This window comes from Gymnoscopelus microlampas, assembly GCF_963454915.1.
Source record: "Gymnoscopelus microlampas genome assembly, chromosome: 16".
Classification (NCBI taxonomy): Eukaryota; Metazoa; Chordata; class Actinopteri; order Myctophiformes; family Myctophidae; genus Gymnoscopelus; species Gymnoscopelus microlampas.
Genome location: NC_139953.1, coordinates 48,774,846 through 48,789,153, shown reverse-complemented (window position 1 = coordinate 48,789,153; position 14,308 = coordinate 48,774,846). Strand labels below are relative to the sequence as shown.

The following is a 14,308-nucleotide window of genomic DNA, read 5'->3' as shown; positions in this document are numbered from 1 at the left end:
CAGTCAGAAGGGCCCCATGGGATGTTCTGCTCAGGGCCTCAACAGACTCAACAATAGCCGAGCACAAAATGCTACATATTTTGTTTTTCTTGCCCACGGCCCCTGGGCTGGACCTTATGTATGCTCTATGTCTAGAATGGGTATCTGCAAAACACCTGTGCTACCCGTTACATTATGCATAGGTGTGGTTTGGGCGTTACAATGATAAAACCAATCACCGTAACAGATGCCATTACCTTTAAGAGAAGACCCATAATCCCCAATCCAATCTTACGCACTCCTATCTCCCTGTCTGCAGTGTTGCCTGGTCTGATTATTATAAGCCACATTGGGCTTGTTTTTCTGAAGTTGCTTGTAAATAATGGCATAATGGTTATGCATATGGGTTTTGTTTGGTTTTACCCCTTTTTCTCGACCAATGTAGTGGTTATGCTAATTGATTCCTCTCCACACACACATTTCTGTGTCTTGTCACCATAGACCGTAAAAAATATGGACGAAGGGAACGGTGACGTCACCCATTGGTTTCTACAGACCGTAAATGAAGCTTATTGGCCCCAATTCATAAAGAGATTTACGACCATATTTTGTACGTACCAGCATTTAGGACAAATCCTACACCTGCAGTCGGATTCATAAAGGTTTTTTGGTCTGTGTTTTGTGCGTCAGGTGCACGTTCTCAGGTCAGCCCCGAGGCTGTCTTACCAGGGCTGAAATGTGCGTATGTCTTTAGAATGCTTTATTCTTCATGCCAAAATCTATTACAACAGTGGTAAACCTCAAATAAAATATATATGTGCCCAACATTTGTCAACACATATTTATAAAAAAATAAAAATAAATGTCAAACGATGTATTGCTTGTAGCCTATGCATAATATAGACATGATGTAGATTCCACCGCTTTTTATTTATTTTCTAGGCTATGAGTCGCATTTAGAGCCAGCGGGCCATCTCAGCCAAAGTGTCACGTAATAATGAAAATAGGCTATCATGCCTTAATGAAACTGCGGAGGGACTGACGCACCTCCAGTGTCCGTGCAGCGGTATTCATTTGTAGGCTAATAGTCTACTGTAGGCTACTCTACTGTATATTGATCACATGAATGCCACACACAAGAGCCTAATACATGTTACCATCTGATGAGGAAACTATAGTGATGAAAGCTGTGTCCAGAAGATCCATTCCCCATTCCCGACGTAGGACAGTGATATATTAATCAAAAATTAACTAATTTAATCAATAAGTAATCAATAAGCTCTGGTCCATAATCGGATAGCAGCGTTCCACTTGTATGCCCTGGATTTATTTTCAACATCATCTTTTTTTTGGTAAACGTGAGCATGTTATATCCTTTCCAGGTTATTAGTCTATTATTTGCTGGCGGGGTTAAACCTTGTAAACATTACACATTACGTTCAGCTGATCCATCGTGCAATAGTGGGACTCGCTTCCAGACAGATCAGAATGATGTTCAAGTTCTCTGTTAGTGTCAAGGCAATGCGGCCGACAGCTAAAAATTTGGACGAGAAGTTAAACTTCTGCAGCTCCGGTGTTGCCAGATTTTGTGAGAGAAATAGCAGCAACCAGGTCTATGAAAATAAGCCCAAAAGAAGCAACTGGCACTTAGGCCATTATAAGCACTTTAATTCAACCGTAGTGAGCTTGTAGATCTGCTATATTTATGAAAAAATCACACCCTGTGTGAAGGTAGCGGCGCCTTTGATACATTTTGTCTTCGATATGCGTTTATAATGTGTTTATAGCCATGTGTCACGTGAAGCTTGACCAATCACTTTGTTGACGGGTCTGACCAATCAGAACGTTGACGGGTCTGACCAATCAGAACGTTGACGGTGAACACGGACAAAGTCAGGTATAGAGCAGGAGCCGCTAAAAAAATCTTGCAATAAAATGTGGAATATTTGGAAGATTTTTTAAACATTTTAACAACACAAATCTGCCTCCAGCGGGCACAAAACATTTTCAGATGGGGCTTATAGGGATAAATTAGCCTACGTATTAACTGGGAGGCATGCGTTAATCCGACAGACCTTTTCTCCGACTATGTGGCATCCGCGTGCGGTTAGGTCCATGACATAACAATATTTGAGAACCACCGGTTAAAACAATTGAACAATTGTGAAGCAAGCCCAAATAACCAACTACACTTTAGAAACAAGCCCAAAAAAACGCACCCCACTGCTACCAGTATTTACAAGCAACTTTACAGAAATATAAGCGCAAATTCGCTTATAATACGCGGACATGGCAACACTGTTTAGCACGGTTCAGCACGATGACGTTGAAGTTGGATGCTGTTGGATGCAGCCTTCCAGAGTAATCATGACCTACACCTGGTCATACGCACGTCTCAGGGATATACAAACCCCTTTATGAATTGCACGTCAGTTAGTGAGTACCAAAAATACGACCTCCTTTACGAACTTTATTTACCCCATATTTACGACCTTCTTTATGAATCGGGGCCAATGTTCAGAAACGTGCAATCCTCCATCTTTAATATATACCATTGGGCACGGCGGAACTCAAACGCTATTGCTTGAGACCAGACATGTGACCAGGGAACCGGAAAACAATCCCCAAAGAATGCTATTGGTTGGGTAGCTTGTCAATCAAGAGCAGGGGCGGGGAATGAATGCTATTGGTTGTGTAGGTTGTCAATCAAATCATCCCGCCCCTCCTGGAGCATAGCCTACTGTATCGTCAATTTTAGAATAAATGGGACCATTATTTAGCAAAACGCATATCATGATGATTGAAAGGAGACTTTAAACTAGCGACATGAAGCATGTAGTATTTATGACAATTTTTATTTAGGTATGAAAATCTAGTCTAAAGTTTGTCAAAAACCCCATCCGCTTATAATGAGAGAATATACACCTGCAGGCCACCTACTGGCCATTCATATGAACTGTCTCTCTTGGCCTCATTGTAAATATGTCAGACTGGCCCCTTGCTCGTCCCTGTTGTAACCTACTGACTCACCTGTCAGCTGATCGAGGAGCCCCCACCGGGAGGATGTAGAACCCACAACCTCCGGGATGGCGTCAGGTACTTTACCACTGCTCCTCCCCTGTTCCTGCTGATGAGACAAATACATTATTAAAACACTGCATAAACGTCATAGTTGTGTCATGTTTCATTTCAGCATCAATTCATTCATTAACAGACTCCTCTCTGCATCATTGTGTACACAGCTTCTCTCCAGTGGTGGAAAAAAAATACTCAAATGTTTAACTTAAGTAAAAGTATCAACACTGGAATATAGAAATACTCTGTTACAAGTAAAAGTCCGGAATTCTACATTTATTTGAGTAAAAGTACAAAAGTATTGGTATCAAAATGCACTTAAAGTACCCAAAGTAGAAAGTGCTCATTATGCATAATGTCCCGTTTCAATGTATACAAATCTTTTGAAAATAGCCGATCTACAAGCTCACAATGCGTCGCATCGCGACGCATTGTGAGCTTGTAGATCGGCTATTTTCAAATGGCCGAAATGTACATAGGGCTGAAGTGGTTAATGTATGTTTTGTGATAATAATCAAAATCTACAAAGTAACTAGTAGTTTTCAAATAATTGTAGTGGAGTAAAAGTACAATATTTGCCTCCGAGATGTAGTGGAGTAGAAGTAAAAGCATGCTGAATATTAGAAATACTCCAGTAAAGTAAAGAATCGTCATAATTGTACAAGTAGTAGATGTACTTAGTTACTTTACACCACTGCCTCTCTCACACTTAAGACTCTGCAGGGAATATCTGATGTCATAGTCACTCTCTGCCAACCTCTGTACATTCCTCTGCTATCACCACAATGACTTGTCTTGTCCCAACCTCTGTGTGTGTGTGTTGTTATGGTACGTGTTGTGTGTCTATATGGACCTGTTAGAAACTGGGCCATGATTACAGATATCTTCATACATACATCAACATACTGTACAATAATAATTGAGGAAGGGAATGGCTTCCAAACTGACCCAAAAACTATGAAGGAATATGAAAAAGGAAGCTCCCTGAATGCAGAAATAACATGTAGGCCTCTATGGTATATCCATGACTAAAAGTATCTATTAAACATGGATAAGGACTAACTAAATATACAAACTCATTCTGATTAATTTAATTAAGTTGAAGGGACACAGACGGAGTGGAGCCATGTCTCACTCTCTGAACTGATGTCTCTGCTATTGATGTGTTGTTCAGTGACACTTCAGGAGTTCCTGACCATTGTGTTAAGTTAGGGAGCCCAGGTAAGAGGTATGAACCACAACAACAAGTCCCCAGAGAGCCTTGAGCCAAATCTATTTATTTCACTGACTTAATTAAGATGGCTTTGTCTCTCTTTGAGAAACTGCTAGCCACACTCAGGTTCACAGGTTTCTCTCTGTGTCCTGAACATAATGTCTGTTTAAACACACATTTAAATGCAGTCTACTCAAGCTAGATTGAATTCATGTATTAATATTATTTCACAGTAAAAGCGTATTTTGTAGAAAGTACACAAGAAAGAACATTGGTGAAATGTGGTTGGGAAAGAAACCAGTTAGTTTTATGTAACTTCTCTCCTTGAATCAAAGGAAAATGTAATTGATGTTATATCATATATACAATAATACAACATATAACATTATAATATATTATTATATTTAAAAATATCTAATAATATAATAGATTACATTCATTAATACAATATTTATTATATTATAATATATCGTATACATTATAATACATATTATTATAATATATAACATTATAATCATTTTATTACAATAATTAATTTAATATATCTCTGCTGTCCAGCAGCAACCAGCTACCTCCAGAACGCTAATTTTTCAGGAAATGAAATAACAAAATATACATTTTTCAGGAAATGAAGAAAACCTTATATTTTTCAAACAAAGCAGTACAGCCTCATCAAAGTTGGTATAGTGACTTTATATATTGTCAGATACTTGCATGTGTCATTATATTATCACTACTTTACCCAAATCCAGCTCAAGTGGAGTTAGGAATCCGAAAAGCTGACAATAGCTAGAATCGCTGCTAAATTCCTCAAAGCTAACAATCGATCTCCAAGCTCACAATGCATCACAACGTGTGAATTAATGCCCTGATGCTTCATGACACTTATTATATAGGCCTACAATAATAAACAGGACTTTAAATATTACAATAACGTTTGCAAAGAGGGGTTCACAGAGTTGGAGTTTGCGTAGGACTAGCGAGATAAATGCTCTGAACTCATTTCTTGTCACATTGCTCTCCTCATTAAATACTTCATAGATTTTAGAAATAGAATGACTTGTTTTCATAACATTAGCGGCAGTGCTAAGTTTGATAAAGATAAAAAGGTACACTGCATAGTTTTAACAGACTACTACGGGGAGAAAAACCCTGCCGTTTAGTTTGTTTATGTGCTGCTCCTCCTCTGTCTGTGTTCGCTCACTGCGCAGTGCGCTCTGCGCTGTGCTGTGCAACAGCAGCAGGAGAGGAGAGGAGAGGGGGGGAGTTGTGTGGTTTTGACAAACAGTTTGAGGAATTAGGGAGTTTTTGTCAGAGGCGTGTTTTAATACTTTTCATTAGTTCATTCATTAGTCCATTTTTTTTACATAGACGTAAAGGGTGTTCAATAGCACTGAAAATGGAGTTAACTGGTTCCTGCTGGACAGCGACAATATAATAAATGTATATATAATATATAACATATGCATAACATACTATGTTATACACATCAATCACCTACATAGCAGAAATCACACACCCTCACAAACCCGCATCCTACAAATATCCAGCCACTGCCAACTCTGTCCTCCATGACTATAGTATGTAATTCTTTCTTGTTTTACCCATTTTTCTCCCCAATTTAGTCGTTATGCCAATTCATTCCTCCTCACACGGTTACATGTCATTGTTCCGACATTCCTAACCCTAACCCTACAGTAACCGCACGCGGAAGCCACGTAGTCGGAGTAATGGGATGTCGGACTTATGAGCAGTCACCTCCCCACACACATCATCTATGATGTCAGGTACTTTACCACTGCTCCTCCTCTTCCTGCTGATGAGACAAATACACATAGTTGTGCACGTCACGTTTCATTTCAGCATCAATTCATTCATTAACAGGCAGGGGTCATCAACATGTCTGTACACGGAAAAACGTGTCTGTGGCACATTTTTTATTTAGAAAATAAATTCAAAATATATTTTCTTTATTATAATGTAAAAAAATATAAAAATATGTTTGAATAGGCTAACTTTGGTGACTCATAAAGTAACATGCTCATTAATATGTGCAGGAGATTTGTATAGGCTAAATACACACAACTGCATCAGGTGAAAACAACAAGACAGCTAGAATAAATGATTGCTAATAGCTGCCTCAATTCTGTTAAAATAATAGCAAAATGTGCTTTCAATCCTTTGTTGGAGAAAAAACGTTTTTTTCTGTTCTTGTTTGAAGACAACGGAGTGTATGTGTTGTGGTCAGACAATTAAATAATTAAAGTCAACGGCATGCGAGGGACCAAAGTGAAAAAATGGTGCATGAAAAGAGTATACACAGATGGCTTGTCATGTGTTCAGAAGGAGCTATTTGCTACCAAGGCAAAGGAGGGCAGAACTGGACAAGTAAAGCTGGCTGTCGTTAGTTGAGAGACAGTGTTTCAAAGTGTCCACTAATGACAATAACTATAATAACACTCAACAAATAATCTGTGGAAACCCTCCATCCACAGCCTGGGGCGGCCTCCACCCTAAAAGTTAGCTCAGCTCTGATCAAAGTTAGACGCCTTCGCATTAAATGCTCGCCTCTGAAATAAACTTAATTTCTTGCCCTACAAGTTGTGTATTGTATCTGTTCAAAAATAATAAATACTAATAAATTGAATAATCATTACACTATCAGTGCTTTCATAGTTTCTGAATAAAACAGGCCTCTGGCCTCGCATATTTAGAACTACTGTATGTGTTTTCTCTTAATACATTGACTGCCTGAAAATAAAACATAGCTTTTTATCCCCTTGCCAGCGTTTATTGCCTACTGGCGGCCCGGAGGCCACATGCAGCCCTCACCTTCACTTAATGGGGCCCTCACCTTCACTTAATGCGGCCCACAGGTTAATATCAGAATAGTGATATATTATTGATTTCAGCTGTTATGATTCCAAACATGCAAACATGACCCGCTTTAATTACTTCAGTCTATATTAGTAGCTTAATGACTAGTGTTAAAATTATATTGTCTTTTTTATGTCCAATGTATTTGTATTTAAGTTCATTAAGTTAGCATAAGTATAACTAAATGCATTTGAAATTAAATACAAATGTTATTTTTCAGGATTCCAATTAAACAAAAGCACAACAAAATATATAATTCTGTCAGGACTCTTGAAAACCAGGCAAGGACCCACTATGCAGAATAACAGGACGCAGGAAACGAGGAATAAACGTAATGGTACTTTACTGAAGAACTTAGGTTCACCTTACAACAAGGGAAGTGTCATCCGGACACATAAAGCAAACAGATAATACAGCAACCAAACAGTCAAACACAGGGTCTATATATAGACTAAGCACTGAATGGGGAATGGGAACAGGTGAGGAGAATACACAGGTGAAACCAAGTAGTCATCAGGGCACTGGGCGAATGGGTGTGTTGGCACAGACTATGCAGAAGCAGAGGATGTGACAGGACCCCCCCCTCCTACGGACGGCTCCTGACGTCCCCTTAGGCGACTCCGGATGCTGACGGTGGAAGTCAGCAATCAGGGAGGGGTCGAAGATGTTCCAACTAGGAACCCAGCAGCACTCCTCGGGTCCATACCCCTCCCAGTTAACGAGGTATTGACGGCCCCTGCCCCAGCGACGCACCTTCAACAGGCGGCGGACGGTGTAGGTGGCATGACCATCGAGAAGGCGAGGAGGAGGGGGGCGCTTTTGTGGGAGGCACCAGAGGGGAGGAGGAAACTGGCTTGAGTTGAGAGACATGGAACGTAGGGTGCACCCGAAGGGTCTTAGGGAGTTTGAGGCGAACGGCTACAGGGTTGATGATGTGTGTGATCTTAAAAGAGCCAACGTAGCGTGGGGACAATTTTAGGGACTCCACTCGCAGGGGCAAATCCCGGGTAGAAAGCCAAACCTCCTGTCCAAGTTGGTAGCGAGGAGCAGGCTGCCTGTGCCGGTCAGCATGTCTCCGGTTCCTTGCAGCTGTCCGCAGGAGAGAGGACCAGGCTCTCCTCCAGGTGCGACGGCAACGACGGACAAAGTCTTGAACTGACGGGACCTCAACCTCTCTCTCCTGCTCCGGAAACAGTGGGGGTTGATAGCCCAGAGCACACTCGAATGGGGACAGACCAGAAGAGGAGCAGGGAAGGGAGTTGTGGGAATACTCCACCGAGGCGAGTTGACCGCACCAAGAGGAGGGGTTATCCGACACCAGGCAGCGGAGTGCAACCTCCAGGTCTTGATTCACACGCTCCGTCTGGCCATTTGACTGGGGATGAAAACCTGACGAGAGGCTGGCAGAAGCTCCCAAGAGAGAACAGAAGGCCCTCCAGAACCTAGAGGAGAACTGGGGTCCCCGGTCCGAAACCACATCCAGGGATAACCCGTGCAACCTGAAGACATGATTGATTCATGAGCTGGGCCGTTTCCTTGGCAGTGGGGAGCTTAGACACAGGGACAAAGTGAGCCATCTTCGAGAAACGGTCCACGATGGTGAGGATGACCGTCTTGCCCTCAGAAGGGAGAAGTCAATAGAGATATGGGACCAGGGGCGACGTGACACCGGCAAGGGTTGGAGTAACCCAGAGGGTCTGAGGTTGGGGGTCTCGTTGCGAGCACAGACAACACAAAGGAGTGAGTGTCGGCCACCATGGACGGCCACCAGAAGCGTTGCCGGAGGAGAGCCAGGGTGCGTCGAACACCAGGATGGCAAGCGAGGTTGGAAGAATGGGACCACTGGAGTACCTCGGAACGAGCGGCCACAGGGACGAACAGGCAGGATGGCGGGCCACCACCCGGGTCAGGGTCCTGCTGAAGCGCTTGCCAAACGATGGTCTCCATCTCCCAGGTAACTGGGGGCTACAACCAGAGCACTCGGAATAATGGATCCGGGTCCTTCTCAGAAGGGTCAAACTGGCGGGAGAGTGCGTCAGGCTTCAGGTTCTTGGAACCCGGCGATAGGAAAGGGTGAAGCGGAAACGGTCAAAAAACAGAGCCCACCGGGCCTGTCTGGAATTGAGTCTCTTGGCCGATTGAATATAAGCTAAATTCTTGTGGTCTGTCGAGATCACAAAAAGATGTTGCGCTCCCTCCAACCAGTGCCGCCATTCCTCTAGCACCTCCTTGACCGCCAGCAGCTCCCGGTTCCCGATGTTATAGTTGCGTTCTGCCGAATCCAGCTTCTTAGAGAAAAAGGCACAGGGATGGAGCCTCTTCTCCTTGGGAGGACATTGCGAGAGCACTGCGCCAATCCCCACATCCGAAGCGTCGACCTCTACCACAAAGGGCAAAGAAGGATCCGGGTGGGTCAGAATGGGGGCAGAAGAGAAACGCCGCTTCAGCCCACTGAAGGCCCGTTCCGCCTCGGGGGTCCAACGGAAGCGGGTGGCAGACCCGGCAGTGAGGGCGTGGAGAGGCGCTGTCACCTTGCTGTAGTCCCGGATAAAACATCTGTACAAGTTAGCAAAGCCCAAGAATCTTTGTAATTGTTTCGGGGTGGTGGGTTGGGGCCAGTCAGTGTGGGGGTTGTGGTGCACCAGCCAAAGAAGCCCCAGAATGAGCGGCAGTTCTGGGGAGTTAATAAGGTGAAGTTGAATACTCTCACAGTGGTTCCCAGACAAACGTAGGCATGCACAACCTCTCAGCTATCCTTCTCTCCCTCTCCCTGGTAGATATCTTGGTGCGTCCCAGTTGCATAGGCTCCTCTGTAGACAGGGAATCGGCAGCTGTTGATGACGTCGGGACCATTCGGGAGGAGTCGGGAACACTCGGCCCCACTCGGAAACGTTCGGCTGAGCCCGACGCACTGCTCCACTGCCTCTGTCTCCTGCGCTCACGGAAGCGATTATCCACTTGAATGGCCAAGGTAACAAGGGAATCCAACCCCTCACTAAACTCACGGCAAACCAGCTCATCCTGGACCTCATCCGAGAGCCCGTGAAGAAAAGTAGGAATTAACGCCGCCTCCGTCCACTCACTCTCCGCGGCCAAGACGCGGAACTCGATGGCGTAGTCAGCGACACTGTTGCGTCCTTGTCGGAGATGCAGCAGACGAGTGGCCGCGTCTCTCCCCCTCACTGGGTGATCGAAAATCCTTTTCATCTCCTCAATGAACAGGTCGTAGTCGGCACACAAGGGGGATTGTTTCTCCAGCAGCGCATTAGCCCAGACGAGCGCTCGGCCAGATAACAAAGTCATAATATATGACACCATGGCACCGTCAGTGGTGAAGACAGATGGCTGGAGGGTGAAAATCAAAGTGCAGTGTGATGTGAACCACGGCAGGTTTCGGCCTCTCCGCTATACCTCTCCGAGTGTTGAACACGCGGCTCCCTGGGTGTGACGGGTGGTCCCTGGGGACCCCCGGCGACGGCCTGTGCCTGGACCCCAGGCTGAGCAGCAGCGGGGGGAGCGACTGTGAGGTTCTGGACGGCGGCAATCAGCTGAGTGAGGCGATCGTTCATCTGGGTCAGAAGATTTTCGTGCTGGCCCAAAAGCTGTCCTTGGAGGGCAACAGCGCCTTGTAGCTGAGTAAAAGCCGCTGGGTCCATCTTGAAGGCTGTATTATACTGTCAGCACTCTTGAAAACCAGGTAAGGACCCAATATGCAGAATAAACAGGACTCAGGAAACGAGGAATAAACTTAATGGTACTTTACTGAAGAACTAAGGTTCACCTTACAACAAGGGAAGTGTCATTCGGACACATAAAGCAAATTGATAATACAGCAACCAAACAGTCAAACACAGGGTCTATATATAGACTATAAGCACTGAATGGGGAATGGGAACAGGTGAGGAGAATACACAGGTGAAACCAAGTAGTCATCAGGGCACTGGGCGAATGGGTGTGTTGGCACAGACTATGCAGAGGCAGAGGATGTGACAAATTCCAATAAAAAAATAGCAAAAATAGTAGATCTACAAGCTAAAAACGCGTCGCACCGCAACGTGCTTTGACCTTGTAGATCTGCTATTTTTGCTACTTTTGTGTGACATAGAATGGCTCGACAGTATATGGATGCAATGTGGCCCTCTGGAGTGAGTGTGGACATATAGTCTCTCCATCATCAAAGTTGCATCACCTTTGCCTTAAATTGACGATCTTTGAAAAGCACACATTTGTCACTAAGTAAATGTTGTTTACGCACTAATTGATTTATGTAATGCACCCTTGAGTCACCACATGTACGTGTACTGGGTCATGCAGATAAAGGCTGCTGCGTGCGAGTCGCGCGACTGACTGTGCCAGGATTCGAGGCCACGCTCACACGATCACGTGCAGCATTTTAGCGTGATTGTGTAAGTGTGGCTTCAGGAAGTAAATTCCTGTCCCAGCTGTTGGTGCGCAAAAGCGATTCCCTTCGTCTGATGTGCCGCGCAGCATGCACGGCACAGGGGTGCACCAGTTATGTGCACCCCTGGTCATAAATCATGACAGGTGCCTTCACATTAAACTAAAGTGACACTGCATTCAATTAAAAAATCCTGGCATGCCCTTCACTAATCACTCATCATGTTGGCCTACATATCTTTTTTGTCTCTCAAGTTTCCTTGTTCTGGTGTTCCATTGGCATTTTATCCTTGACGTTTCCGTGAGAAGCATTTAACATGTAATTATTACTGGTAGAGGTGTAGCTGGTGGAACTTGTTTTGATAGCCTTCTGCCCTCAAGTAATCCTGTCCTTTGAAAAGCCAGCACTCTCTATTATAGCCATATGATATATAATACCTTTTGCAATGGAACCACTGTCTGTACTGATGAGACTTCTTTAATGTCTCTCATTTTTATCTCCTTTTTTTCTTCTTTTTTTGTTACTCACTGTTGATCAGTATTCTCTACCACTCTTATCTCATTGTTGTCTAAGTCATAGTATGTATCTGTAGTAAAAGCAGGTTCATTGTCAATGTCAGTGATAGTCAAGAATGTTATATCCATGTATCTTGATTTCTGCTTTTGTACAGTATGTGACTCTGTTGTTGACTCAATTTATTTTGTGCCTATAATGGCATGCACTAACATTGGGTTGTCAGGTTTATAGGGATTGGCTTGTCAAAGGACAGAGGACAGGAGGATATCAAGTTCTACCAGTGATGCTATTTTTTTGTTCCACACGGTACCTTCAATAATTGTGTTTTCCATTCAGGTGAACAGGTTTCTATGTTGATGAGAAAATCTACTCTAAGGTATGCCCCACATACCAGTACATGATGAGTGATTCATGAAGGGCATGACAGGGCTTTTATTGAATGCAGTGTCACAATAGCCGTATGTGAAGGCACCTAACTTTGATCAGAGGTGAACACTCTGGTTACACTTTCTGTGGTCAAAGCATTTGGAACAGACCAACTTTAACTTTAATACATGTGGAAATCAACAAACTCCTGGCAAACATCCAACACATTTCTAGAACACTATCTAGGGGACCACAGTGTAAATAAGTCTATGACAATACTGCATGTTGTTTATCCTTGATTGTCTTTTTGACCTTGTTGGTTGCAATGAAATCAAATCACCACTGAGATTACAAAAGAGTCTGCTTCCCACACCCTGAAGCTGAAGACTTGTAAGCTGGCATTTAAATACAACTGTTCAGATGTGTATAAATATTTGTAAATGTATCACTTGTAAATCTGCAACCTTGCGTGTGAAGAGTTGATTGTGCATTTGTTAGAAACTAAACTACTACTGTTTTCAATGTCAAGTTCATTTATCCATTGTTTCTTTTTGGTGGTTAAGTGTCTCAGTAGTTAATGCAGACATACTATTGTTTTAAAATGTGCAGCACATTGGAATAGACCCTATGACACATTAGGGGTCCATTAGTATACATTTAGGGCTAGGCCAATGTGTTTTTGGTAAAAATGATCATTTTGCATGTCCGTGGCAAAAAGGAAATATTGATGAAAATGTCCATAACAAGATGCCATGGTGATGACCCCTGGGTGTTATGCATATGTTGTTGTTGTTGTTTTTTTTACCCCTCTTTCTCCCCAATTTAATCGTTATGCTAATTGATTCCTCTCCACACACATCTCTGTGTTGTCACTGTTGTGACCTAATGACTCACCTGCCAGCTGAGGAGCCCCCACCGGGAGGACGTAGAACCCACAACCTCCGGGGATGTACCACTGCTCCTCCTGTTCCTGCTGATGAGACAAATACATTATTAATATATTGCATACTGCACATCATAGTTGTGTACGTCACGTTTCATTTCAGCATTAATTCACTCATTAACACTCGAGTGACTAGCCGCTCAATCTGGACGATTTTAAGAATGTAAAGTGGATTATCTTCTCTCATGAAGCTCAGAGGAAATTCCCCTTTTCATCCCCCTTTCCTAAATATTTGATTCAAATCATCTTTGTTTGTTTTTTTCTTCTGAAACGTATTATAAATATGAAATTAGCCCCATATATACCATCCCAGCCGTTATATTTCGGCTAATTTGACCGCACTCACCCTCTCTCCCCCAGGGAAGAGCAGTTGACACCTCGAGACCCCCCGCAGACCGCGCAGCCAGCGCTCTGTCTATGTTGCCATGTCTGCTTATTATAAGCGACTTTGGGCTTGTTTTTCACGTCTTTCTATTATTATTATTATTATAATTATATATACTAGACCATACCCGGTCGGCGCAGCGCAGCCGCGGGGGGGATATGCGCACATGATCTGGCAACCCGGGAGCAGGCAGTTCGTCCCATAGCTGGGCAGCCCCGTAACCATGGCGACAGTGTTTGACACAAAAACGCTAATAAGAAGCTGAGATTTGAGGAAATTGAAAAACGGGCTTCACAGTTAAGTTCAGATGGTAATGGTCAATGGCTGTGAGCAAAATCAGAGCAATTGGTCCAGCCAGTGAGGAGAACCGGGTGTCTTCACCACCACTACAGAGACCACCACTACAAACGCACAGAGGTTACTAGAATTATAGTAGGATAATTACATTATAATGGTAAGAATTTTCTACTCCACTACATCTCAGAGGCAAATCTTGTACTTTTACTTCACTACAATTATTTGAAAACTTTAGTTACTAGTTACTTTGCAGATATA

The 14,308-nt window shown here is 43.5% G+C and overlaps 1 protein-coding gene across 1 annotated transcript in view; it reads right to left on the bottom strand.

Annotated features, from left to right (window-relative positions):
* The window catches only part of LOC311063059 (uncharacterized protein), a 48,121-nt gene that overhangs the window by 15,620 nt on the left and 18,193 nt on the right, over positions 1–14,308 (bottom strand). The window contains exons 7-8 of the mRNA XM_084082271.1: positions 13,365–13,398; positions 3,010–3,058 (exon numbers count right to left, since the gene is read on the bottom strand). The gene's annotated coding sequence lies outside the window, so the exon portion shown is untranslated. The remainder of the gene's footprint in view (positions 1–3,009; positions 3,059–13,364; positions 13,399–14,308) is intronic.